Source organism: Centroberyx gerrardi, chromosome 19, assembly GCF_048128805.1.
Source record: "Centroberyx gerrardi isolate f3 chromosome 19, fCenGer3.hap1.cur.20231027, whole genome shotgun sequence".
Lineage (NCBI taxonomy): Eukaryota > Metazoa > Chordata > Actinopteri > Beryciformes > Berycidae > Centroberyx > Centroberyx gerrardi.
Genome location: NC_136015.1, coordinates 24,086,030 through 24,112,529, shown reverse-complemented (window position 1 = coordinate 24,112,529; position 26,500 = coordinate 24,086,030). Strand labels below are relative to the sequence as shown.

Genomic DNA, 26,500 nt, shown 5'->3' with positions numbered 1-26,500 from the left:
TCCTCCTGTCCTCTCCTTTCCTCTCCTCTCTCCTCTCTTCCCCTCTCTTCTCTCCTCCTCTCTTCTCTCCTCCTCTCCTCTCCTCTCCTCCCCTCTCTTCTCTCCTCCTCTCTCTCTCCTCTCTTCTTCTTCTCTCCTCCTCTCCTCCTCTCCCCTCCTCTCCTCTCCTCTCCTCTCTCCTCTCCTCCCCTCTCTTCTCTCCTCCTCTCTCCTCTCCTCTCTTCCTCTCCTCTCCTCTCCTCCTCTCCTCTCCCCTCCATCCATCCCTCATTCCTCAGAAACATTAGCAGCATGTGGACAGATGGTAAAGTGGCTCTCGTGAAAATGATGATCTCAGTTTCCTCTCCTCTCAGTTTATTTCCTCTCCTCTGCTCTCACCTCTTCTTCTTCTTCTCTCCATTCCCACCCTCTCTCCTCCCCTCGAGTACTGTTTTCTCACTCCATCTCCTGTCTCCTCCTCTCCTTTGGCCTTATGTTCTCTCCCCTCTTCACATCTTTTCCCCTCTTCCTTCCTCTCCTGTCCCTTCCTTTCCTTGTCTCCTACCTCCTCTTCTCTCCTCTCCATCCCTCCCATATCTTGTTTTCTCCTCTTCTCTAATTTTTTTCCCCTCTTATTACTTCTCATCTCTCCATTTCTTCTCCTTTTTCTCCTCTCATCCCCTCTTCTTTGCTCCTGTGTCTTTGTCTCTCGTCTCTTCTCCTCTTTTGTTTCCTCTCCTCCTCTCCTCTCCTCTCCTCTTCACCCTTCCCATCTCCTCTTCTCAATTCCTCTCCCCTCTTCTCACCTGCTCTCCTCTTTTGTCCCATCCTCCCCTCATCCCTCCTCTTTTCCCTATCTTTGCTCCTATATCCTCTCCTCTTTTCTCCTCTTCTCCTCTTTTCCTCCCTTTCCCATCTTCCCTTCTCCTCTCCTATTACTTCCACCCCTCCTGTTCTCTCCTCTCTTTTTCTCCCTTCTTATTTCCTCCTCTCCTCTCCTCGTCCCCTCTCCTCTCCTCGCCTCCTCTCTTCTCCTCTCCTCTTCACTCTTCCCATCTTAATTCATCTCCCCTCTTCTCACCTTTTCCCACCTGCTCTCCTCTTTTGTCCCATCCTCCCCTCTTCATCCCTCCTCTCCTTCCCTATCCTTTGCTCCTATGTCCTCTCCTCTTTTCTCTTCTCCTCTTCTTTGGTCCTCTTCCCTTTCCCATCTTCCCTTCTCCTCTCCTATTACTTCCACTCCTCCTGTTCTCTCCTGTTTTCCTCCCATCTCATTTCTTCCTCTCCTCTCCTCATCCCCTCTCCTTTCCTCCTCTCCTCATCCCCTCTCCTCTCCTCTCCTCCTCTACTCCTTCTCTCCTCTCCTCATTCCCTCTCATCTCGTCTCCTCATCCCCTCTCCTCTCCTCATCCCCTCTCCTCTCCTTGTCCCCTCTCCTCTCTCCTCTACTCCTTCTCTCCTCTCCTCATTCCCTCTCATCTCCTCTCCTCATCCCCTCTCCTCTCCTCATCCCCTCTCCTCTCATCTCCTCTCCTCATCCCCTCTCCTCTCCTCATCCCCTCTCCTCTCATCTCCTCTCCTCATCCCCTCTCATCTCCTCTCCTCATCCCCTCTCCTCTCCTCTCCTTATCCCCTCTCCTCTCCTCCTCTACTCCTTCTCTCCTCTCCTCCTCTACTCCTTCTCTCCTCTCCTCATTCCCTCTCATCTCCTCTCCTCATCCCCTCTCCTCTCCTCTCCTCTCCTCATCCCCTCTCTTCCCCTTCTCTCCTTTCCTCATCCCCTCTCCTCTCCTTATCCCCTCTCCTCTCCTCCTCTCCTCATTCCCTCTCCTCTCCTCATCCCCTCTCCTCTCCTTGTCCCCTCTCCTCTCCTCTCCTCCTCTACTCCTTCTCTCCTCTCCTCATCCCCTCTCCTCTCCTTATCCCTCCTCCTCTACTCCTTCTCTCCTCTCCTCATTCCCTCTCATCTCCTCTCCTCATCCCCTCTCCTCTCCTCATCCCCTCTCATCCCCTCTCCTCCATCCCTCCGTCCCTCGGCCCCAGCAGTCTCTTCCAGGCAGATGGTGGAGTGATACTGGAGGGACTGGAGGGGCCATCAGCATCTTTCTCTGACAGTCTCAGCCTGCAGCTCCCAGCCTCGCCGAGCACTTAGCCCCATAAAAACTCATAATGGCTGTGGCAGAAATTGCTATGCGCTGTCTGTGTGTTTGGCTGGCTGCCGGGCCGGTGGGGCCGCACAATTAATCGTAGAAAAATGACAAAAAAAAAATTCAAATTGCAATATTGATTGCTGCAATTTCCAAATTACAAGAGCCTGCAATTTGTTATCAGAGGTTCCTCAGCTTTCCTTTTCCCTCTTTCTGATTCCCGCAGGTGAGCCATTATGCTGATTTCTGCTCTTAATCTAGCCGTGTTTCTCCATCCATCCCCATCTTTATTCACCCCCCCTCTCTCTCTCTCTCTCTCCCTTCCTGCCTTCCTTCATTTATTCGTGTCTCTCCTCCACCATTGCTCTTTTTTTTTTTTTTTTTTTTTTAACCACTGCACTTTTTATCTAACTCGATTTTGTGAGACTCCTTCCTGCTTCACATTTTTTCCGACTCCCTCTTTCTGTTTGACTTCATTTTGTGAAACTTCTTTTTCGTTTAAGGCCACTTTGTCTAATTTGTTTTTGGCTAACACCTTATTTCTAACTCCATTTTGCCTGATTCCATCTTTTTGTGTAACTCCATTTTGTCCAACTCTCTCCTCTCTGTCTAATTCCGTTTTTTTTCTAACTCCGTTTTGTCTGACTCCATTTCTTCATTTCTCTCTATCTCGCTCTCCATCTAAACCCAGCTAACCTTCCTTCTTCCTTCTCTCCCCCTTTCTCTCCTTTCTTCTCTTCCTCCCTCCCTCCATCTCTACCTCCATCTCTCTATCTAAATCCCTTTCTCCGTCCCTACTTCCCTCGCTCATCCCCTCCCTCTCCACAGCACTTTAATGGGCATGGTCCTCTCTTCTCTGTTGCAGCCCCAACTTCATGATTGATGACACGAGTGGATTTTTACCTAAACATCTTTCCTGGTGCAGCTTTAAAACCGACTTCTCTTGCAGCGCTCTCCATCTGTCTCTCTCTCTTTCCTTTCAGCTCCAAGGCCTTGCTGAAGAAGAAGAAAAGAGTAGGCGTTCTCAGCAAACTTTCCCAGGGTAAATAAAGGTTAAAACATCACGTCTTTTCTCTTGTCTCTTCTCGGTCCAGGTGGGCGTTCACCCTGATCATCATCTCCTCCTACACGGCCAACCTGGCGGCCTTCCTGACCGTCCAGAGGATGGAGGTTCCCATCGAGTCTCCGGACGACCTGGCCGACCAGACCAACATCCAGTACGGCACCATCCACGGAGGGTCCACCATGACCTTCTTCATGGTGAGAGAGACAGAAACGCATGGGGAAAACTTCATGTTGGTCTTTCATCTTGATGCTTTGGCAAGTTTTGTACCCCGCGTTGAAATCAGGGGCGGGACTCTGGATCACCGTGGTCGGTTGGTGGGACAGTCTGTACGTCCATCCGTCTGTCAGGTGCAATACCTACCCACTGATCAGAGTTCATTGCTCTGTTCCGGTATTTTCAAAATTGCACTGATTGGCCGAAGAGAGGCGCTGCAACGTTGGTTTTTCCTTGTTGGATTTTGCCGAAACTTGAGGGAATGATGCATCTCACCACTGCGTTATCACATTTTCAAAATTACACTGATCAGTCCAAGGGGCAGTACATAATTTATTCGCTCGTCGATCTGTCACGCAATATCCAGACACAACTGATTCATTTTTGACAAAACTTGGGATTTGATGCATCTCACCGCTGTGATCCAGCATGCAAAATGACAAAATGTTCCCAAGGGAGAACTGCAGTTCCAGCTCAAAACAAGGTGACATATTTGTTACTGATTGGCCCAGTCGGGGACTTCATCATGCATGTGGGGCAACGTGTTTACTGTTGGTCTTGATATTTGTTGCGTTCATGTCAATAAAGCACACTGATTTGAATTGAAAATTGAGGGAAAGGGGGAGGGAGGGACAGAGAGCGAGAGCAGAAAGACCAGAAAGACCAAACATATAGCAGCTGCCGTGACCTTCTCCAGAGTGAGAAAGAGGAGGATGACCCTGTGTTCACACTGCAAGCTCTTCTATTCTAATTCTGCATTCTGACTGATTTTAGGCGGTGCGAGAAGCTCTGATTGCATCTGAGTCGTGATCTGCAGCTGCAAAGTTCTCCAAGCATTGTTTGAGACTTTTATTCAAATTAAAGTTGTAGAGAACTGGGAAGAGGTTTGAATGGCTGGAATCAACTTGTCGTCCGTTTTGCACTCGCCAGGCGGAACTATTGAAATGAAACAAAATCACTTCGGGAGGAAAAGCATGCAAATCCGATTGGCTGTTGACGGCTGATGGCCGCCAAAAGTTCAGCCGTGGCCGAGTTTTCTTGACAAGCTTGTTGACCGTCCACAGAGTCTGTCTGGCAGAGTTTCCCCGTCGCTCAGCTCTGTAGGAAATTATCATAGTTACAGTTTAAGAAAGAAAGAAAGAAAGAAAGAACAAAGTTTGTGTGTGTGTGTGTGTGTGTGAGGCAGAATGAGTGATTGGGGGAGATGGAGAAAGAGGGGTGAAGTGTGTGTGTGTTCTCTGGTGGCTGTCGAAAGGCATTCTGGGAAATGTAGGAAATCTAACTAAAGCAGAACTAGATGAGGCAGGTTGAGGAAAAGTGAGTAAAACAAAAAGGTAAATTACAACACTTTTCATCACAAAATAACTCCTGGAATGCATTGAAAATCACAGACTGATGATATATAACTCTCTCTCTCTTTCTCTCTCTCTCTCTCTCTCTCTCTCTCTCTCTCTCTCCCTCCAGAACTCGCGGTACCAGACGTACCAGCGGATGTGGAACTACATGCACTCCAAGCAGCCCAGCGTGTTTGTGAAGAGCACGGAGGAAGGCATCGCCCGCGTCCTCAACTCCAAGTACGCCTTCCTGATGGAGAGCACCATGAACGAGTATCACCGCCGCCTCAACTGCAACCTGACGCAGATCGGAGGCCTGCTGGACACCAAGGGATACGGCATCGGCATGCCGCTGGGTGAGTCAGAGTTTGTCAGAGTTTGTCATGATGACCAAAATTTCAATAACACTTCAATCCCGCTCCGAAAGATTGAATTCAATACCGGACTTTATAAATGTTCCATACTAATGTGTTCTGCAAACTGAAATTCGTATAGCGTATACGGAAGAGGATTAGGACCACATGTGAAAAATGTATTTGAGTTCTGAGATTAATCTCAGAATTCTGAGATAAAAGTCGGAATTCATAGAAAAAAAGCCAGAATTCTGAAATTAAAGCCAGAATTCTGAGATTAAAGTCAGAATTCAGAGAAAAAAAAAACAGAATTCTGAAATTGAAGTCAGAATTTTAAGAATAAAGTCAGAATCTCAACTCTGAGTTTAAAGTCAGAATTCTGAGATTCTCATTTTGGCAGTTATGACCACTTATTTGTACCAATGTGTCCATGATTTTTTTTTTTTTAATTCAAATTTGCCTCCAAATCGTACTGTTACCAAAGTCAAAATTCTCGTGACAACACTGATCTAGAGGGAGGGAGATCTCGTCGCCAAAATGCTTTACATCCATTTTAGTAAAAAAAATAATTACCTGAAGTTTATCAGTGAATATCTTTAAATGAGTGAGAATGCGAATGTGTGTGGGAGGATTTCAGATTAGTGGCAGTAGTTTAGAGGTTAGAGAAGTCGGACCCAGACCTTGAACAGTGTGGTTCAGGAAACTGAAGGAGTAACGCTCTCCCATCTCTTAACAGTTCCTGTCTGTGTGCTCTTGAGCAAAGCACTTGACCTCCAGCTGCTCCAGTGCAGCTGCTCAGTGGAGGACTGTGGTTATACTGGGCAGCTGGCAGGAGGACTGTGGTTATACTGGGCAGCTGGCAGGAGGACTGTGGTTATACTGGGCAGCTGGCAGGAGGACTGTGGTTATACTGGGCAGCTGGTGGAGCGTGGAACGTGTGGCGCTGTGTGAATGTGAGGCAGGATGTTACAAGAAAACAGCAAGCAAGTCGTCTTTGCCTGGATAAATCAATAATTTAGATTACCGACTATCATTTAAAAAGCTCCACAGTTTGTTTCGAGCGTTGGCTATCATCTGGTAAGAGCAGGTGTCACGTTTTTCAAAAGGGAGATATCTCATTTTGAACAAAACCGAGATGAAGAATGGGTTCAGAGATCCGGCATCGACCTGCCGCAGGTTGAGTTGAAGTTAACGGATTCCCCGGGCGATTGTTAACAACGTGAACATTGAACGCTACACACAAAAACATCAGCTGCTCGACTTCATGCACATTCATCATCCTAGTTGTGCTTTGCAGATCTGTGGCTCCGTCAATACTGCAACCAAGTCCTCCATGTATTTATCCTACATCTACTGTCTGTCCTGCATTAACTTCTTTGTTGTTATACTGTGGAACTAAATTAGTAAACCACATTAGTATATTGTGGCACAAAACTCTCTCAGGCGACTGGTTACCATGGTGGTTCTCAATTTGGGGGGTCGCAAGATGATTTATGGGATAGGAAAAAAGTATATTTCTACTATACAAATTTATTGTCCTGTGTATTTTTTCAGATTTTTCTCTAATTTTTGCTTTTTTTCTTGTGAAATACTGAATAGTTTTCAGCCTCTAGGCCTCTGATAGTGAATCAAATGAAACAACCTGAAAAGGGAAAATCATTCTTTGGTTGAACTCTGCACACTTGTGACAGAGTAGACATCAACCATTCCTTGTAATCTCCACTAGGTGAAAAGAGAAAATAAAAAAAAAAGATATCTCCAAACAGTTCCCTCCTGGAAGTGGAGTAAAAAAGCAGCATTGATTCAGCAAAAAACATAAACTACCAATCAAAAGTCTGGACCCACCTGACTGAATGTTCTGTGTTCCTCATTCTCTTAAAGTCATTTTGATCTAAAGGTTTCTGCTTAAATGCTTGAAATGAGTTTCTTAGACAAATATAAATAGTGAAGTTGATCCTATGTATGAATTTCTCTCCAAAGTCTTTGCCTTTCCATCAAGGCAAAGGGCGGCTACTTTAAAGAATCTAAAATATAAGATAGTTTTGATTTGTTTAACACGTTTTTGGTCGCTGCATAATTCCATTTGTGTTATTTCATAGTTTTGATGTCTTTACTGTTATTCTAAAATGTGGAAAATAGTAAAAATAAAAGAAAAATGCATGTGTCCAAACTTTTGACTGGTAGTGTATATACTCCGGCTTCATCTCAATACTTCATCTGTATACTTGTAGTGTTAATTTAGTCTTCTCTCACAGTATTGTCTGCACTACAGTATATTGAGTCTCTGTTACGTTTCTTCTGGCACCTGGAGCGTCAATCCTGTTTAGTGAAACTGTTTCACAACTGTCTTCTTGCATCGGCAGCAATTATCCAGGTCAGATTCCTTGTTTTACTGCTGTACTTGGCAAATTAAAGCCATTCTGACTCTAATGTGGCTTTGGTCTGCTCACCAAGCAGAACATTTCCAGCGATGCCGGTGTCTGGCTTCGCCTAATCACCCGCCTTAGACTTGTTTCCGGTGACAAGTGGACAGTAGCAGCACATATATTAGCATAGTTAATGGAGGTGGAGGGGGGGGGGGGAGTGAGGGATGAGGTGAAGCTTGAGGGAGAAACCGATGTGGAGAGATGAAGAGGGTGACTAACCTTAAGCCTTAAGGGAATACACAGTTTTTGGGAGATTACACTATGAGGAGTGATAGTAGGCAAGAAAATGAGAGCTTGTAGCAGCTTTAAACCTGCAGTAAGCGATATCAGACCTTATAACCAGTCCTGAATCTGATGTGTGCTATGTGGAGATTTCATTGACACATAATGATATAAACCAATATCCAGCTGTGTTGCTGTTTTCTCCTCTTTTCTAAAGCTTGTTGTCAGATTCCGCTCCTGAACGAAGCTCCTCCCGCTCCATTCAGCAGCTTTTCATTTTTTAAAACGAGCTTGTCTCCTCCCTCGCTGTTTAAAAGCGGCGCTCTCCCCCTCACATTCCTGAAAAAATTATCTTAATGGTGGAATCGATGAAGTGAGCGAGTAAACTTGTTAAACTAGTAACCTTGCTACCCCCCTCTTCACTTGTCTTTGTGGGACATGTGACCTTCAGCGGGAGAAAGATCTGTCAAAGTGAGACTGGTAACTGGTGACACTTCTCAGCAGCTACGTTTAGCTTAGCTGTTAGCATTTATCCTTCCATTTGTCCCGCTAGGCCTCCGTAGTGCAGTGGCGTTGCTGTGTGTTATTTACAAATGTGTTGCGGTTTCTGTCGCCCTCTAGTGGTCAGAAAAAATCACGTATTGCAGCTTTGAAGCTAAATGGTGATTTTTGGTGTCTGTGTTCTCACCAACGGGCCGATCTCCCAAAAACTGTCAGCGGCTCCTGGACAGTCCTGGTCGAGGTTAGGAAGAAGAAAGGGAAAGAGAGGCATACTGTAAACTCTCTCTCTCTCTCTCTCCTGTGTACACTGTCTTATAGAGCAGGAATTAAAAAGCGGCAGACAGGTAAGGAGACGAGGAACAGGGAGAAGACAGGGGCCATGAGTCAAGTCAAGTAAGAATAATAAAATTAATCTTCACATTCAAGAGAAATAAAAGACTGAATAAATGACGTAGATCAATAAAACAGAAGGACAGTGAAGTAAAGCAGTGATAAAATAAAAAAAAAATGAATATATAAATGGTTCCAGCCACAAGGACACAGCAAATGGAATAAATAGCAGACAAGGCAACACGAATAAAAAAAAGAATAGAAAAAACAAATATAAAATAGCAGAAAGAGGAAAGAGGGGAAGCAAATAAATGAGTTAATTTCCAAAATGGTATCTATTCATTTTGGGTGGAAAAAATCATTACCTGAAGTTGATCATTCTGAATCTCTTTGGAAACGAGCCTAACTGGGTATTTGGCTACAAATTGAAGAGTTAATTTCCACAAAGGTAAAAAAAAAAATAATAAAAAATGATGTTAAAATTCATCATTCACTATCTCTAAAATACGGAGCATCCAGTCTGTAAAAGTGTCACCGTTTTGTCAACCAAGGACTTCAATTGTCTTCTTTTACCTTTTAAAAAAACGCATCCATAATTTGTTCTGGCTTTCTGCTGTCAGTCTTTTTGTAAAAGTCTGTCACTTCTGGAATTAAACTCATTCTGTAATGAAAAGGGAGATGAATGGGAGGGAGGGAGAGAGAGGATGGAGGGAGAGATTTATAAAGAACGGAAAATATCACAATGCAGCAAGATTTTGAACCTGGGAGATACGACGTTTTGAATGTTTTTTTGGCCTCAAAGGGAATCAGAAGTCACTACTGTCAGATTTCTCTCTTTAAAGCACTGGGACACACAGACACACATGTATACTTTCATCAGAGGGATCAGAGCGGAGGTTCACTGGGACGGTTTCTCTAGCGGCCTCTGACTCCTCTGACTCCTCAGCTTGTGGTTTTAATTATTATTTTTTATGTCAAAATACACCTAAAATATCAGCCTAAACTACAAAGTGGAGCTGCAACAGAGAAGAGCGTCCCATCCCATCCCCCTTTTCCCCTTTTAACCTCTTCTATCTCATTTTTGAATTCATTTCTAAAATTTGATCTGCCCTTGATCTACCCTTCTTTCGTTTCCTCCTTCCTTCCTTCCTTCCTTCCCACTTTTCCACATCCACCTTGATCGGAATCACCTCTTCCCCTCCCTTCTTCCCTCCTCATTTTAGAACTAAACTTTTCTTCACCTCTACAATTTGACAGCTGATCTACCCTTCCTTCCTTCCTTCCTTCCTTCCTTCCCTCCTTCCTTCCTTCCTTCCTTCCTTCCTTCCCTCCTTCCTTCCTTCCTTCCATCCTTCCTTCCTTCATTCCATCCTTCCTTCCTTCCTTCATTCTTTCCTTCAAATCACCTCTTCCTCCCGTCTTCACCTACTTTTAGAACTAAACTCTTCACCTCTACAATTTGACAGCTGATCTACCCTTCCTTCCTTCCTTCCTTCCCTCCTTCCTTCCTTCCTTCCATCCTTCCTTCCTTCATTCCATCCTTCCTTCCTTCCTTCATTCTTTCCTTCAAATCACCTCTTCCTCCCGTCTTCACCTACTTTTAGAACTAAACTCTTCACCTCTACAATTTGACAGCTGATCTACCCTTCTTTCCTTCCTTCCTTCCTTCCTTCCTTCCTTCCTTCCTTCCTTCCTTCCTTCCATCCTTCATTCTTTCCTTCAAATCACCTCTTCCTCCCCATCTTCACCTACTTTTAGAACTAAACTCTTCACCTCTACAATTTGACAGCTGATCTACCCTTCTTTCCTTCCTTCCTTCCTTCCTTCCATCCTTCCTTCCTTCATTCCATCCTTCCTTCCTTCCTTCATTCTTTCCTTCAAATCACCTCTTCCTCCCGTCTTCACCTACTTTTAGAACTAAACTCTTCACCTCTACAATTTGACAGCTGATCTACCCTGCCTTCCTTCCTTCCTTCCTTCCTTCCTTCCTTCCTTCCTGCCTTCCTTCCTTCCTTCCCCCTCGGCAGCTGTCATCCCTCCACCTTCACCTCTCCTCAAGGTGTTTTCTCTGATCTGAAGCTTCCCCTCCTACATGTTGCAGCTCTAGACTTCCTTTAACATTTCGGTTGATGGGAAGTTTCAAATTTCTGAGCCTGGGGCGAGTTAGCATGTGAATACACACACACACACACACACACACACACACACACACACACACACGTAAACACAGACGAGCAGGCAGGTGCACACACATGCACATGCTACCATCCCCCATCTGTTTACTACATAACCTCACATCAGTCACACGTCTGACTGTACATACATGAAAAATACATCAAAAATAAATCATCTGAAAATAAAGATCAAAGCGCAGCTCCGAGACTTTCTGCTGGTCCCACTTTGCTGTTTTCAGTGGCAGCCATGTTCCTCCACAGTAAAGCGCCTCACTGATGCTAGATGAGCAGGCAGGTGTGGCTTGTTATTTATGTAGAGAGGCGGGCAGGTTGCTGTGTTGATGTCATGGAGGGCAATGACTGATTTCCACTAGATCAGTTACAGATTTGAAATGTAAACAAAAGCCGAAAGTCAAGTCAATTCAGATCAAATTCAGATAGAAATAAAGAATACAGGTAATGCTTTATTTTCAGGATCCACAATTTCCTAATAATTCCCTAGAAAGGAACTGTTAATTTCTTAGGAAGTTTCCTGGAAAGAACCATGAAATGATGCAGTAGATATATAGGAAATGTCAGCAGTCTGGTGAGTCGATTAAGCAATATCACAGGAGAGGGAGTGCTGTACTGTATATCAGCATAATCACAGCCGTGCTGATATACAGTACAGCAGCACGACCTCGAGTGTGATATTGCTTTTATACAGCAGTTGTATAAACAAAGCTATTCATCAAGTAATGGTAATTTGAGACAACGGATGATTTTTGTCTTTTATTTGTCTCCGCCAACAAAAACTGTTCCCTCAGGATTCCACTACCAAGTGTTGCCAAGCAACAGGTAAACTGTTTCCTGACTGCAAGCTAGCAGCTACTTTGAGGTTAGCACAGACGATTTCAGCTTACTTTCTTCCCAACCTTCCGCCTCGGCCGACCGTTCATAATTAAAAATGTTATGTGTGAACGCAGATTAATCAAGTTTACATTAGAACACCTGTGAAGCGGAGTGATACATACAGTAAAAAGTCCCAGTGCTGTTATACTGTATATCAGCACTCATGGAATGCCTCTTGTCCAATCAAATTGCTCGACCGGAACTGACTGTTGTATAATCAGATACTGACCATTTCTAAAAGAACTGCAAAACTATAAACTTTTTATTGGAAAAACAATAGGCAGAGGTCAATTATCAGAAGTCATTATTCATATAATTATATTATATAGTTATTTGTTGAATTCTTAATTTTAGTTAATTTCTGATTTACTACTACATAATAAACAGAATAAAGATAACACAGATAAAACGGAACTTACCAACTACCATTGAACTCTTTCTCTATTTTCCCTGTAATTAGTACATAATTTCATGGTTCTTTCCAGGAAACGTAATTCCTAAGAAATTATTAGGAATGATATATATATGATGAAGAAAAATACAGGTGCTTTTAGTTAACAGGTTAATCACAAATTACTTCACAAAGCAAAGAACACAGGAGCTAAGGATATAAATGCAAAAATACAGATAAAAACGAGAGAACAACTCTGTGTGTGTGTGTGTGTGTGTGTGTGTGTGTGTGTGTGTGTATGCCAGGATAGTCTTCAGGAGCATAAAACCCTGCAGGGAAGGACTTGAAGGGATCTGAAGGGAGGGGAGTGTGTGATACGGTGGGAGGTGAGGGTCAGAAGAGTCTCTCCTGCTGCGTCTCAGCTCTCTGACTCACTAACCGAGAGTCGACTCTTCTCTTTCTGCCGCCGCCAGCTGTAAAGACACAACAAACACTTCATTGTGTTGCTGTTTTTTTTTTTTTTTATCCGTCTCCCGCGGCGAAGGAAGTCCAGATTTGAGTAAAATCTCCTCAGTCTGTTCATATTTACCTTGCTGATCTCTCCGGCTCTGATTGGATCGCAGGTGGGATTAGATGTGATTCAGCCTCGTTCTGGACGGCTTCCCGCACGCACCCAAACTCATTTTGGGCTTAAGAAGATCTGCAGCGGCGTAATTGCAAGTGGAATAATGTAAGAAGATGTTCGACAGCGTTGAAATGTTTGGCTTGAGACGCAGAGCAATTAGAGCCTGATTCACAAAAATCTCACCGGCTAAAGCTGTTTCTCTGTTGGATGTTTGTCTCAGAAAACGTCTTGGTATCAGATGCAAGAAGATATATTTAGTCTCAGTCTGAGCTGTCAGGCTTTCCAGATCTGCATCTTCTCTTAGATCTCTTCTTAAAATAAACCTTTATAGACTTTCTTTTCCTAATTGAGAACATGATGAGGCCGTAACATCTGTCATTCGTCTTTTCTTGTTCTTTGTTAAAGGAATAGTTCGGTATTTTGAACCCTGGGCCCAAATAACATGTTTTCCATCATGATCCCTGTTAGTAGAAACCAGAACTTCGCTACCTGCCTGCTCCGCCCGTCCGGACTCTACTGCAATAGAAACCGAGGGGCATACGCCACGGTCTTTGAAATCTATGATAAACGTTGTTTTGCAAAAAACGTTGTTTTCTCAGCAGTTATTTTTGGATTCTTCTGGCTCTCGTGGAGCTTACACCGGTTTAGAAGGTAGTGCGTCTTTGAGAAAAAATAGTTCCTATCCAAATAGAACACAACTATTGACAGAAAGCTCGGTTTTTTACCATTTTTCTTTCATGTCTCCCCATGTTTTATCTCCTTCTAATACTGTTATTGTTTTATCGTCTTTTTGTAAAGCTGTCTCTGCCTCCATATGTCTTGAAATATAAATACAGTTGATTTACAAGTCTGCAATTTCCTAATAATTTCCAAGAAATAAGTCGATACGTAACTGTTCATCTCTTTAGGAAGTCTCCTGGAAAGAACCATGACATTATGCAGTAATTATGGGGAAAATGGAGGAAGAGTTCAGTTGGTGGTTTCTTTAGCCGTTTTTTAGAAGGAACCAGGAAATTATATAGAAAATGTTAGTGGAAGTTAATGGAAAATGTCCGTTTGGTGGAGTTCATGTTCATTTCACACAATTCCTTTCTGGAAAATTATTAGGAAATAGCGGATCGTGACAATAAAATGTTTGCATAAAGTTTATTATTTTCAAAGCTTATTATTATTATTATTATTACTGTTATTATTTCCCCACCTACCACAGTGGCACCTGCTCTGCGGCTGGTGCTGTCATGTGTAACCAGTCATCAAAATCAGCATGTTCCCATTTGCCACCCAGAGTTCTGCATATTAGCATAAAACTGAAAGTGGAACCCAGGTGCAGGTGGAGATTCAAAGCAGGAGGCGTTTGGCATTTGTGATTATTTTAAAATATACTGCTGCTTCATTTTTTTCCCCCGTGCGCTCTTAAATTTTTCAATTTAGGAGCAAATGTTCTCCCTGGAAGAGAAATGTCAATATAAAACCCCCCGAGCGATAAACAACACGCTGTTCCCATTACTGCTCCTTACACACAGCTGATGATCTGCACAAATTTAACAAAAGCAACAGTGAGCAGGTGAACTGCTGCTTTTACACACTTTGTTCCTCCCTAAAACTGAACTGGATAACATCTTACAGCATGTGACACCGTGTGACACCGTATGACACCATGCTGCACCGTGTCACACCATGCTACACCATGTTACACCATGCCACACCATGTCACACCATGCCACATCATGCTACACCATGTCACACCATGTCACACCATGTTACACCGTGCCACACCATGTCACACCATGTCACACCATGTCGCACCGTGCCGCACCGTGTCACACCATGCTACACCATGTTACACCATGCCACACCATGCTACACCATGCTACACCATGTCACACCATGTCACACCATGTTACACCATGTCACACCATGTTACACCATGTCACACCATGCTACACCATGTCACACCATGTTACACCATGTTACACCATGTTACACCATGCTACACCATGTCACACCATGTCACACCATGTTACACCATGTCACACCATGCTACACCATGCCACACCATGTCACACCATGCTACACCATGCTACACCATGTCACACCATGTCACACCATGCTACACCATGCCACACCATGCCACACCATGCTACACCATGTCACACCATGTCACACCATGTCACACCATGCTACACCATGCCACACCATGCTACACCATGTCACACCATGCCACACCATGTTACACCATATCACACCATATCACACCATGTCACACCATGCTACACCATGCCACACCATGTTACACCATGCCACACCATATCACACCATATCACACTATGCCACACCATGCCACACCATGTTACACCATGCCACACCATGTTACACCATATCACACCATATCACACCATGCCACACCATGCCACACCATGCTACACCATGCTACACCATGTCACACCATGTTACACCATGCTACACCATGCTACACCATGTCACACCATGTCACACCATGTCACACCATGCTACACCATGCTACACCATGTCACACCATGTCACACCATGCTACACCATGCTACACCATGCTACACCATGTTACACCATGCTACACCATGTCACACCATGTTACACCATGTCACACCATGCTACACCATGTCACACCATGTCACACCATGTCACACCATGTCACACCATGTTACACTATATCACACCATGTCACACCATGTCACACCATGTCACACCATGCTACACCATGCTACACCATGTCACACCATGTCACACCATGCCACACCATGTCACACCATGCTACACCATGCCACACCATGCCACACCATGTCACACCATGTCACACCATGTCACACCATGCCACACCATGCCACACCATGCTACACCATGTCACACCATGTCACACCATGTCACACCATGTTACACCATGCCACACCATGCCACACCATGCCACACCATGTTACACCATATCACACCATGTCACACCATGTCACACCATGCTACACCATGCCACACCATGTTACACCATGCCACACCATATCACACCATATCACACCATGCCACACCATGCCACACCATGTTACACCATGCCACACCATGTTACACCATATCACACCATATCACACCATGCCACACCATGCCACACCATGTCACACCATGCTACACCATGCTACACCATGTCACACCATGTTACACCATGCTACACCATGCTACACCATGTCACACCATGTCACACCATGTCACACCATGCTACACCATGCTACACCATGTCACACCATGTCACACCATGCTACACCATGCTACACCATGCTACACCATGTCACACCATGCTACACCATGCCACACCATGCCACACCATGTCACACCATGTCACACCATGTCACACCATGCCACACCATGCCACACCATGCTACACCATGTCACACCATGTCACACCATGTCACACCATGTTACACCATGCCACACCATGCCACACCATGCCACACCATGTTACACCATATCACACCATGTCACACCATGTCACACCATGCTACACCATGCCACACCATGTTACACCATGCCACACCATATCACACCATATCACACCATGCCACACCATGCCACACCATGTTACACCATGCCACACCATGTTACACCATATCACACCATATCACACCATGCCACACCATGCCACACCATGTCACACCATGCTACACCATGCTACACCATGTCACACCATGTTACACCATGCTACACCATGCTACACCATGTCACACCATGTCACACCATGTCACACCATGCTACACCATGCTACACCATGTCACACCATGTCACACCATGCTACACCATGCTACACCATGCTACACCATGCTACACCATGTTACACCATGCTACACCATGTCACACCATGTTACACCATGTCACACCATGCTACACCATGTCACACCATGTCACACCATGCCACACCATGTTACACCATGCCACACCATGTTACACTATATCACACCATATCACACCATGCCACACCATGCCACACCATGTTACACCATGCCACACCATGTTACACCATATCACACCATATCACACCATGCCACACCATGCCACACCATGCCACACCATGTCACACCATGCTACACCATGTGACACCATGCCACACCATGTCACACCATGCTACACCATGCTACACCATGCTACACCATGTTACACCATGCTACACCATGTCACACCATGTTACACCATGTCACACCATATCACACCATGCCACACCATGCCACACCATGCCACACCATGCTACACCATGTCACACCATGCCACACCATGCCACACCATGCCACACCATGCCACACCATGTTACACCATTTTCCTAAAAATTGCATGCGATTTGCCACGTTTTAGGTGTTTTTTGCAGTAAAATTGCGGGAATTGGTCACCAATAAAAATGGTAGTAAAGTGGCAGCAATGAGATGCCAGAATTGGGATTTTGTACCTCTCCTGTGATAATTAGCATACAGTCGCCCTCCTGCACATAACAGAAACCACTAGAAATACTTCAGTGTTCATTTTAATTTACTCTCTGAGCAGAAAAACATGGGCGAAGTTACAATAAAGGAGAATACTGTTTGGATTCCAGCCTTTATTCAGTTCAGCAGCAGCACAGTAAGCAGTGCAGTTTCATTTAAAGAGCCTGTTGTGGTGGAGTTTGTGTTCTTGTGATGAACAGCATGCAAATCAAACACTCTGGACAAATGGAAACTTCTTCTTCTCCTGGTCCAATTACTGGCCGCCGCCCCTCCTGTCTGTCCGTCTGCTGGCTGCCTCTCCTTCATGCTGTTTGTCGGGACGCTCTCCGCTCTCCTCCGTCACGTTCTTTTCTTTTCTTTTCTGCCTTTTCCTTCCTCTCCTGACACTCTGTCTCCGTCCGTTTGTGTCTTGTCTATCTCGCTCTCTCTCTCTATCTCTCTCTCTTCTTCATCTCTCTCCCCTGCCTCTTTTCTCTCTCTGTGCGTCTCTCTCTCTCGCTTCTCCTTCTCATTGTTATTCTATTGAATGGACCGACTTTATTGGCACGATAAGTCTCTGTCTTACACTGCCAGGGAACAAGAGCACAGGGGATAAATCAATAGCAGCAAATAAATGACAATACCCACTGCGTACGCAATTAACAGTGTGTACCGCCTTGTTTCTCTCTCCGTTTCTCGTCTCTCCCATCGCAGTGTTCTTTTAAAACCTGTTCCCACTCATCCTTAACCTCTCCCTCTCTCTCTCCTTTTTTTTTGGCCCAGAAGAAGCCAGGCTGACTGATAGTTGAAAGTCAATCCGTGCCACCAGCAGATGGCTGTATATTACATCTCATGTCTTTTTTTTGTTGTTTTTTTTTTCAGTTTTGAGCTGAGATGTTTTATCAGACTCCTGGGGTTTAGCTTTTATCTCCCCGGCACAAATTTGTCTATTTTTTTCTCCCCATCTTCTGTTTTTCTATTACTGTTTTTTTATCACTTCATTTCTGTGCTTTATTACTGAGCAAACTACTATCAACTAAGAAAAAAAACCGAAACTGCCAATTGTGCACAGCAGCAGTGCCAAAGTGACTGATCCCTGAAGAAGAAATACCTACTGAAGAAATATGTATCAATAATGTATCAGCGGTCATGGGACCATATATATCTAGGGACGAAAAAAATGCAGTTATGTTGTTGCCTGGTGTCCCGCCCCCATGAAGCGTCTTTAGCACTTTTTGAATTTGCATGGTGATTCATAGCGGTCCGTCTATCCACCGGCAGTTAATTCAGACAGATACTGTCCGACAAACCTGATTGGATGGTGGATGTAGGCGGGACAGACCTCCTTATGACGAGCGGTACAGATCGACAACAACTACCAAAATGGCAGCTGGCAAAGGAATTGGACGATAGCGAGCTAGATTTAGAGATTTCGTCAAAAAACTTAACGGCATCGATGAATTAAAACAGGAACAATCAGCTGTTTAAAAGCTTTCCTAAGAGGTCAGGATGTCTCGGTTCTTCCCGCTGGTTTTGGGAAGAGCTTGATTCGCTCCACTTCCCTCCTGTTTTTCTTTTTCGGAATCAACCAGTCAACCAAGTCGCAAAGCAGGAATGCCAAATTCTGCAGTGTAAATGGAGTAGATCACGTCTCTGTAATTGATACAGACTGATACAGAGATCTCTTATCCACTAACATGACATAAGTCCCGTGTTAACAGTTACTTCAGGCACATTTTCCGGAAAATGAATCCTGTCCGACTCCGGCTTTAGTTTGGAGATCAGCCGGAAGAGCTTCAAATCTTCTCTGTTGCAGCCTCACTTTGTGATTTTAGACCAATAGGACGAGTGTATTTTTACATACAAACTGTACCTATAATCATCAGCTTTAATCATCAGCTTTAATCATCTTTCTTTACACTGCAGGGTTTGGGAGCCTAGAGCTGCATCACATCCAGAACCTTAAACGTCCTCAGCAGCTGAAGGTGCTGGGTTTCATCCAGAAGAGTTGAGGCATTTTGATATTCCTGTGAAGTCGACTTTGAATATCAATAGACGCAAAACTCTCTCTCCCCCTTTTCTCTCTCTCTCTCTCCTCCCTCTCCAGCTTTTCAGCTCCGTTCAGTTCAATTCAAATAGACTTTATTGCCTTGACAAGACAGAATCCTCTGCTGCCAAGAGCAATATGGAGGTAATATCATATAGATTAACAGATGACTTGTAATAATTAAACAGAAAATGATAAATATCAAGGTTATCAGCAATAATATAATAATAAAGAAACGTTCAGTGACGTTTCACTTCGATTCAACGCTTCCTTTTGTATTAATGACGGTCTTCGCCTCCCGTTTATATCAGATGATTTTCCCTTCCACATTTCCATTTTCCATTTCCTTCTCTCATCACCTCTCCCTGCTATCTCTCCTGCTGGAGCTTCATTTACAAATTGAATAACAAATCCTGGACTCACTCTCTCTTTCTCTCTCTCTCTCTCTCTCTCTCTCTCTCTCTCTCTCTCTCTCTCTCTCTCCCTCCGTCTCACCCGTCTCTCACCCAGATTCTGTATTTAGACGTGAGATGACTCCGGCTGTCTGAAAATACCAGTTTCTTCCTCGTTCTCTCCCGCTCTTTCTGCATTTACATTTTACATGTTAGGCATTTATAGCAGAGGCTTTTTATCCAGAGTGACTTTCTGTACAATCAGTGCAGCAGCAGAAGAAGCTTTCACGCCTAGATCACAAACATCACCAACCAATATAAAGGAGGTCAAGGGTGAGAGAAGTGCTAGGAAAAGAAATGAAAATAAGCTGAGGAGAGCGATAGAAGGCTTTTTTTTTTTTTAAAGCTGCACTAGGCAACTTCGTACCTTGAAACCTGGGGACTTCATTACCCAGAAATCCTGTAACATGACATCAGTTCAGTCAGGAGAGTCTAGGTTGTACGCTCAAATGAAAACCTTTATTCAGAAGCGAAACATGATGGAAACTTCCTTTTGCTGCTAACAGTCCAGGTCCAAACAGACAAATATTCTCTGCAGGTATCTGAGACACAAATTATATATTGGTCCAAAATCACAGAAATTCCTCCTTAAGTTTTGATATGAAAAATGGTGAATCTGCAGCGTCAATTGTGTATAGGCTAATTGATTTCCATTTTGACAAAAACAGTATCAAACAGTACCGCTTCCATTTAAGGTGATATGAGATGATGTGTGATAAGAGGAACACAATCGATCGTACGCTGCTATTTTACTAAGGAGGAAGGTGTGGGTGTGTTTTTTTTTTTACATGCAACTTTGCAAGAAAGTTAATTAAAGCGGAGTGGAGTAAGTCAGCACTGGGGCAGCAGTGATCTAGAGGTTAGAGAAGAGAGTTTTTTATCTGGAAGATCAGGAAAACAGTGGCTGGGGAAAGTGAAGGCGTGACGCTCCCTCAGCACGCCAACAGAGACGCGTTGGTGTTTGGTGTTTGTTGACGGTTCATGACGTCATCGTGTTCGTCGGGCTCAACAACTAATAATATCATACTGTCAAAGCTTTGTTGTTGTCTCATTTTTATTTTATTCGGCAAATAACTGTTCTTGTTAATTGAAATTAATTAAGAACTACCCTCCCCTTCCTTCCCTCTACTCTGATTGGTTCATGCTTCGCTGCATCATCAGAGTGTGGGAAAAAAAGTTGAAGCGGCTGAACTTCAGTTTGTAGCTGCTGCATTTTACACTCTGGAGCTTGTAGCTGTTGTGTTGCTGCTGTGGATGTGTGGATGAATGTGAAGCGGTATTGCTGGGAAAGAGCGAGCATGCTCAGTCGACTTCCCCTGGATAAATACTGTTCAGAATAAACAGAGCAGAGGAGGAAGAGGTGGCAGAGAGGGGATGTGACTCAGCGGGGAGAAGGTGATGTGAGACACTGACTGGATACTGACTCTGCTGCTCTCTCTCTCTCTCTCTCTCTCTCTCTCTCTCTCTCTCTCTCGCCCTCTTCCGTCCCAGGCTCTCCGTACAGAGATGAGATCACTCTGGGAGTCTTACAGCTGCAGGAGAACAACAGGCTGGAGATCCTGAAGAGGCGCTGGTGGGAGGGGGGGCAGTGTCCCAAAGAGGAGGACCACCGGGCCAAAGGTGGGTGTCACACAGGACAGGACAACACACAGGGTCACAGGATAAATCCACCAACAAGGTCCAGGCTACTCTGTCACATCCTGAGCATCCACAGATTTAGGAAGCCCAAAACTAACAAGGTCAAGGAACTCTTTTATTCCAGTTGTAATTGATTTTATTAACAAATACAGATTTGACTCCAGGAAGAGTGTTTCGGTGTTTCGGTGTTTCTGGTTTCGGTTTGTTGAAGCATTTTTCGTCTTTATTTTTGACTGAAGTTATTAACTGTTACATCTTGGTGCTGAGGTGTTAGATGTTTTTTCTCACTATTATGTTCCTATGTTCAACTCTGCTAGTTGCAACACAAATTGCCCCTCTGAGCTAATAAAACTTTCACATTTTAGTCGTCTGGCCGATGCTCTCATCCAGAGCTGCAGAATAAGCTTGAACTCAGCAGATCATCAGTGTTACAAACAGCCAGTAATAATGAGCATGCGGGGTCGGAGCCTCAGCGCCCCGATAATGTTTCCTGTGACGCTGAAATGATCATGTAACAGAGAAGAAATAAACCGGGTTCAGAGTAGGTTGGTGTTAGTTACAGGCTGCCAGCTGGGAGCGTCTGTAAATAATGTCACAGGTCTGAGGGCCGCGATTACTAAGAGCCGCGCTAATTACCGCCGTGCATTAACGAGCGCAGCGTTCTGCAGTTTAACGCCTGATTTATTGCATAAGACAATGTATGCAAATAAAGTCAGTCGGCATACCTGAGGCGCAGGATAAGCTCTGAGTGAAACGTGCACCTGCTCACCTGTTTTAACACTGTGCAGGAGAGCCAGACTGACTCCACACACTCAGCTCCACATACCGGGTTTAATAACCGACGTTTCGGTCCAGTCTGGCTTTTGACGAGGTGTTTTTTCACACAAATGTCAAACACACATTCTTATAAGCCTATGTCTAATCATCAGCAACACAAACAAACTATATGCAAGGCCCATGAGAGCTTATATAGATGCACAGAGGCATAAAAAAGGTGAAAAAATACCTCCAAGGCATCTGTGATAGGTCTTTATATCCTGTGGATGGATCTAAATTGGGTAGAACAGTCACTCAGACATGAATAACACACCAATCACTCACACTAAACTCACACACATCTATATAAGAGATCTATATTCACACTACCAGTCAATAGTCTGGACCCACCTGACTGAATGTTTCTATGTTTTTCATTCCCTTAAAGCCATTTTGATCTAAAGGCTTCTGCTTAAATGCTTGAAATGAGTTTCTTAGACAAATATAAATAGTGAAGTTGATCCTATGTATGAATTTCTTTCCAAAGCCTTTGCCTTTGCATCAAGGCAAAGGGCGGCTGCTTTAAAGAATATAAAATATAAGATCGTTTTTTTGGTCGCTGCATAATTCCATTTGTGTTATTTCATAGTTTTGATGTCTTTACTGTTATTCTAAAATGTGGAAAATAGTAAAAATAAAGAAAAGTGTGGTGTGTCCAGACGTCTGCCTGGTAGTGTTTATCCACAACAAATCGGTTTCATCTTTTAAATCACTTCTCAAAACGTTTTTATAGACTTGCTTTCACACGTAAAGACCTTTCATTTTCTTCCTGACCTCCCTTTTACGATTCTTGTCTCATTTTATATTCTCACATTGCCGCTCTTTTATTTTATCCTTTGTTGTGTTTATCTGTTACTGTTTTATCCTTTGTAAAGCGCTCTGAAAGGTGCTCTATAAATAAAGTTTATTATTATTATTGTTTATTCTCCATATGTGTGTGCAAACAATAATTACACGTTTGTCGTCATTGTCAGCCAGTTTTTACTTGTTTTCTATTGGTCATTATTCAGTGTTAAAGCTGTAGGTTGATTTTTTCTATTTTATCAAGCAGTGATAAAATATTATCATCATCATTATCCACATAAATATCGCTTGGCAATCTATAATTTGTTTTAATCTCATCCTCTGACATTTGAAAGAGAGTATTTCTCAGATGATCACTCGCTTCCTCTGGCCGTTAAATAAATCAATTAAAAAAATAAATCGATGGGAGTGATCCAGTTCAATAATCTCCTCCATTTTTTGCTTCCTAAATGGGAATCATAAGTTCATCACATCTCCTGACTTCATCTTTCTCCCCACTTTGCCAACTTTACTTTTACTTGACAACAGCAGACTGACCGTGCTGCATGTAAACTGCAAACAGATGAACACGGAAAAGCTGCAGAGCAAAAAAATGCAAAAGTGAAGCTGAAAAATGAAGTGAAACAAACAGTCCGCTGAGGCAGATGAGACCAAACGCCACAGATTGATCCATTTATTTGGTCTGAGTACAGCTGACAGAGCTGTGATGTCACCGCAGAGCTGCTGTTCTGTACGCTGCCTTCGGGTGCTGTGGGAAATATCAGTTACGAGTCGAGTGAACAATATAAACAACGGGGTGAATATGACAGGGAAACTTTCCTGTGATCCCCAAGTTGCTGAGATGTGACGTTTACAGAGAGAGAGCATGGAAAACATGTCAACAACTGACAGTAAACGTGATGTATGTTTTATTATATTTTGAATTAAAGCGCATCACTCCATATAAATTCAAACTTCATTTTAAAGATTTTAGAGATATAGACAGTTTTTTTGGTGGTTGTGGTGTGTGTTTTTCTGTGACAGTCACTGATATACAGTAGACACCTCAAATATTTTAGCAACACCACTTCATGAGTTTAAGGGTTTGGAGCACAGACAGTGAAAACAGATAGAGTAGTGACCCATAGGAAACCCACAGGTTTCTGAAAGGCCATTTTGAAGCCTGGAGATTGTGTTTATGGTCGCCGCCATGTTGACACAGAGGGTCGTCGTCAGGGGTCATCCCTATGTTCCCTCAGCCCTATGTGTTTAGGCCAGGAGCTCGTATGGTTGAGGTTTGGGGTTCCAGGGCAGATGAGGTGGTTGGGTTGAGGCGTGAGGTCACTGAGGTTAAGGTTAGAGCAAGCTTGCGGTCAAGGCTGTCAGAAGGTAAGCTGGGATAGGTTTGAGGGAACATAGACACGCCCCCGTCTGCAGAGCCACAGCGCTGCCTGCTATTGGCCCGTAATCGGCGACCTGTCAATCACTAGGAAAACAACCTCGTTTTATAGCCGTTATATCCCGTTAATGACACAATTATTTTGATAATCTCCATATGGGCACACATTAGAGGAAGTGAAATTAGCTGCTGAGACCAAAACCTCTTGTGGAAAAAAATGTCTTGACTTTCTATTTTTATCAGAAGTTGGGTTGTGGTCCATTGACTTCATGGAGTTGGGAGTTTTTTTTGGAGCCTCTAGTGGACGTTAGAGGAACTGCTGCTGCTATCTCCGTTCTTTCACTCTCCATTTCTGTCTGACTTTAAGCTTTAAGATTTGATCAGAATTATGATTGTGAATTGGTTCCTCTATTGATCCATACACATGGTTTTTATTTGTTGTTTTTTTTTTTGCGACGCTGTAACAAGACGAGGCGATTTCTATTTATCGACTTTCACACTCGCAAACATGTTTACTAGAGACCTGCAGCAGAGGGAGCGTAATGGGGACATGTGTTTGGTATTGAGCGCGTATTGATCATCTGCACTCAAGTATGATCAATATATTATGATAAATTGCCTTCCTCTTCCCCAAGGACAAGAAAATTATTTTGTACAGGACAGTTATCTTCTCTTGTGTGTGTGTGTGTGTGAAGCCCGAGAAGTCATTAAGAGTCTAATCAAGTGTCTCTTTGCTGATTGTGTGTGTGTGTGTGTGTGTGTGTGTGTGTGTGTGTGTGTGTGTGTCCCTCAGGTCTGGGCATGGAGAACATCGGCGGGATCTTCGTGGTTCTGATCTGCGGCCTCATCATCGCCGTCTTCGTGGCGATCATGGAGTTCGTGTGGTCGACGCGCCGCTCGGCCGAGACAGACGAGGTACGCCCTGCTCCTCCTCCTCCTCCTCCTCCTCCTCCTCCTCCTCTTCCTCACTCCTCCTCCTCCTCCTCCACCTCCTGCCCCGCCCCCGGCCCCGGCCCCGGCCCCGGCCTCAGACACAGCACTGACCCCCCAGTAGGTCTCCCACCGCGCCACGTCCTGTCTGTGTGTGTGTGTGTGTGTGTGTGTGTGTGTATCAATCAGGCTTCCCACAGGTCTTGAAAAATCTTGAAGGCTTTGTGGATTTGAGAAAAAAATAAAACAAGGGTCTTCAAGGGATAGGCAACTTAAATAAAAAAAATTATCATTAAAATGTGTTTTTTTTAGTCATTGTTGGTGTAAAAAACAGAAGAAACTGTGAGAATCTGAAGTCGTTTCTGAAGTCGATCAGTTGATTTCTCCGTTTTGCTGCGGATTAAAAACGACTTTCACACATCAGAGTGGGAAATCCAATCAGAAGTCGACCTCAACACACCGCTCTCTCTCTCTCTCTCTCTCTCTCTCTCTCTCTCTCTCTCTCTCCAGTCTGCAGTGAAGCTCGCTCGACCAAGGTTCGTAGCGATGTGTGTTTTTAGCTGCAACGGCTAATCTATGATGAGAAAAATTATTTCTGCTGCATGTTTTAGTTCCAACTAGACTGAGCTAGCAGAGCGAGTTTTGTGTAAAAGGTTTGGAATTTATCAAGCTCTCTCTCTCTCTCTCTCTCTCTCTCTCTCTCTCTCTCTTCTCTCTCTCTCTCTCTCTCTCTCTCTCTCTCTCAAGGTTTGTGAATTTGAGAAAAGATAAAATAAGGCCTTAAAAGATTTTGAAAATGAGCAGAATTCCTTGAAAGTTCTTGATTTTTTTTTCATTATTATTAAATTATAGCACCCAAATTCATCTTTATACCTCAACTCTCTCCATCTGAGGATCGACACTTCCCATTCTACTATTTCAAATGTTGACCCGTGTCATGTTTTACCCCAAAATATGACAATTTTTGAGTCCAACTTCCTTGGATTTGATGTCCAAGTGAGTGTGGGAACCCTGGTGTACGCATGCCTGTTTGTGTGTGTGTGTATTTCTGTGTGTGAGAGTCAGTTGGTGTGTTATTTCTTGGTGTTATTTGTGTGTGTGTGTTTTCAGTGGATGTGTGTTGGTGTCAGTGTGTGTAAGGAGCTGATAATGGAAACGCACTTCGTCTGTGTCAGTTCATTCGTTGTTTGTGTTTCTCTGTGTGATTTATTCCATGTTGAAGTCTCTTCCATCTGTTTTGAATCAATCAATCTTCTCTGGTTTCATCTCCGTTTCTCCATTTTGCAGTTTATTTTTCTCTCTCTCTCTCTGTAT

The 26,500-nt window shown here is 43.9% G+C and overlaps 1 pseudogene; it reads left to right on the top strand.

The window, feature by feature from the left end:
- LOC139909118 (glutamate receptor ionotropic, kainate 5-like) overlaps window positions 1–26,500 on the top strand; it is a 108,982-nt pseudogene that overhangs the window by 78,253 nt on the left and 4,229 nt on the right.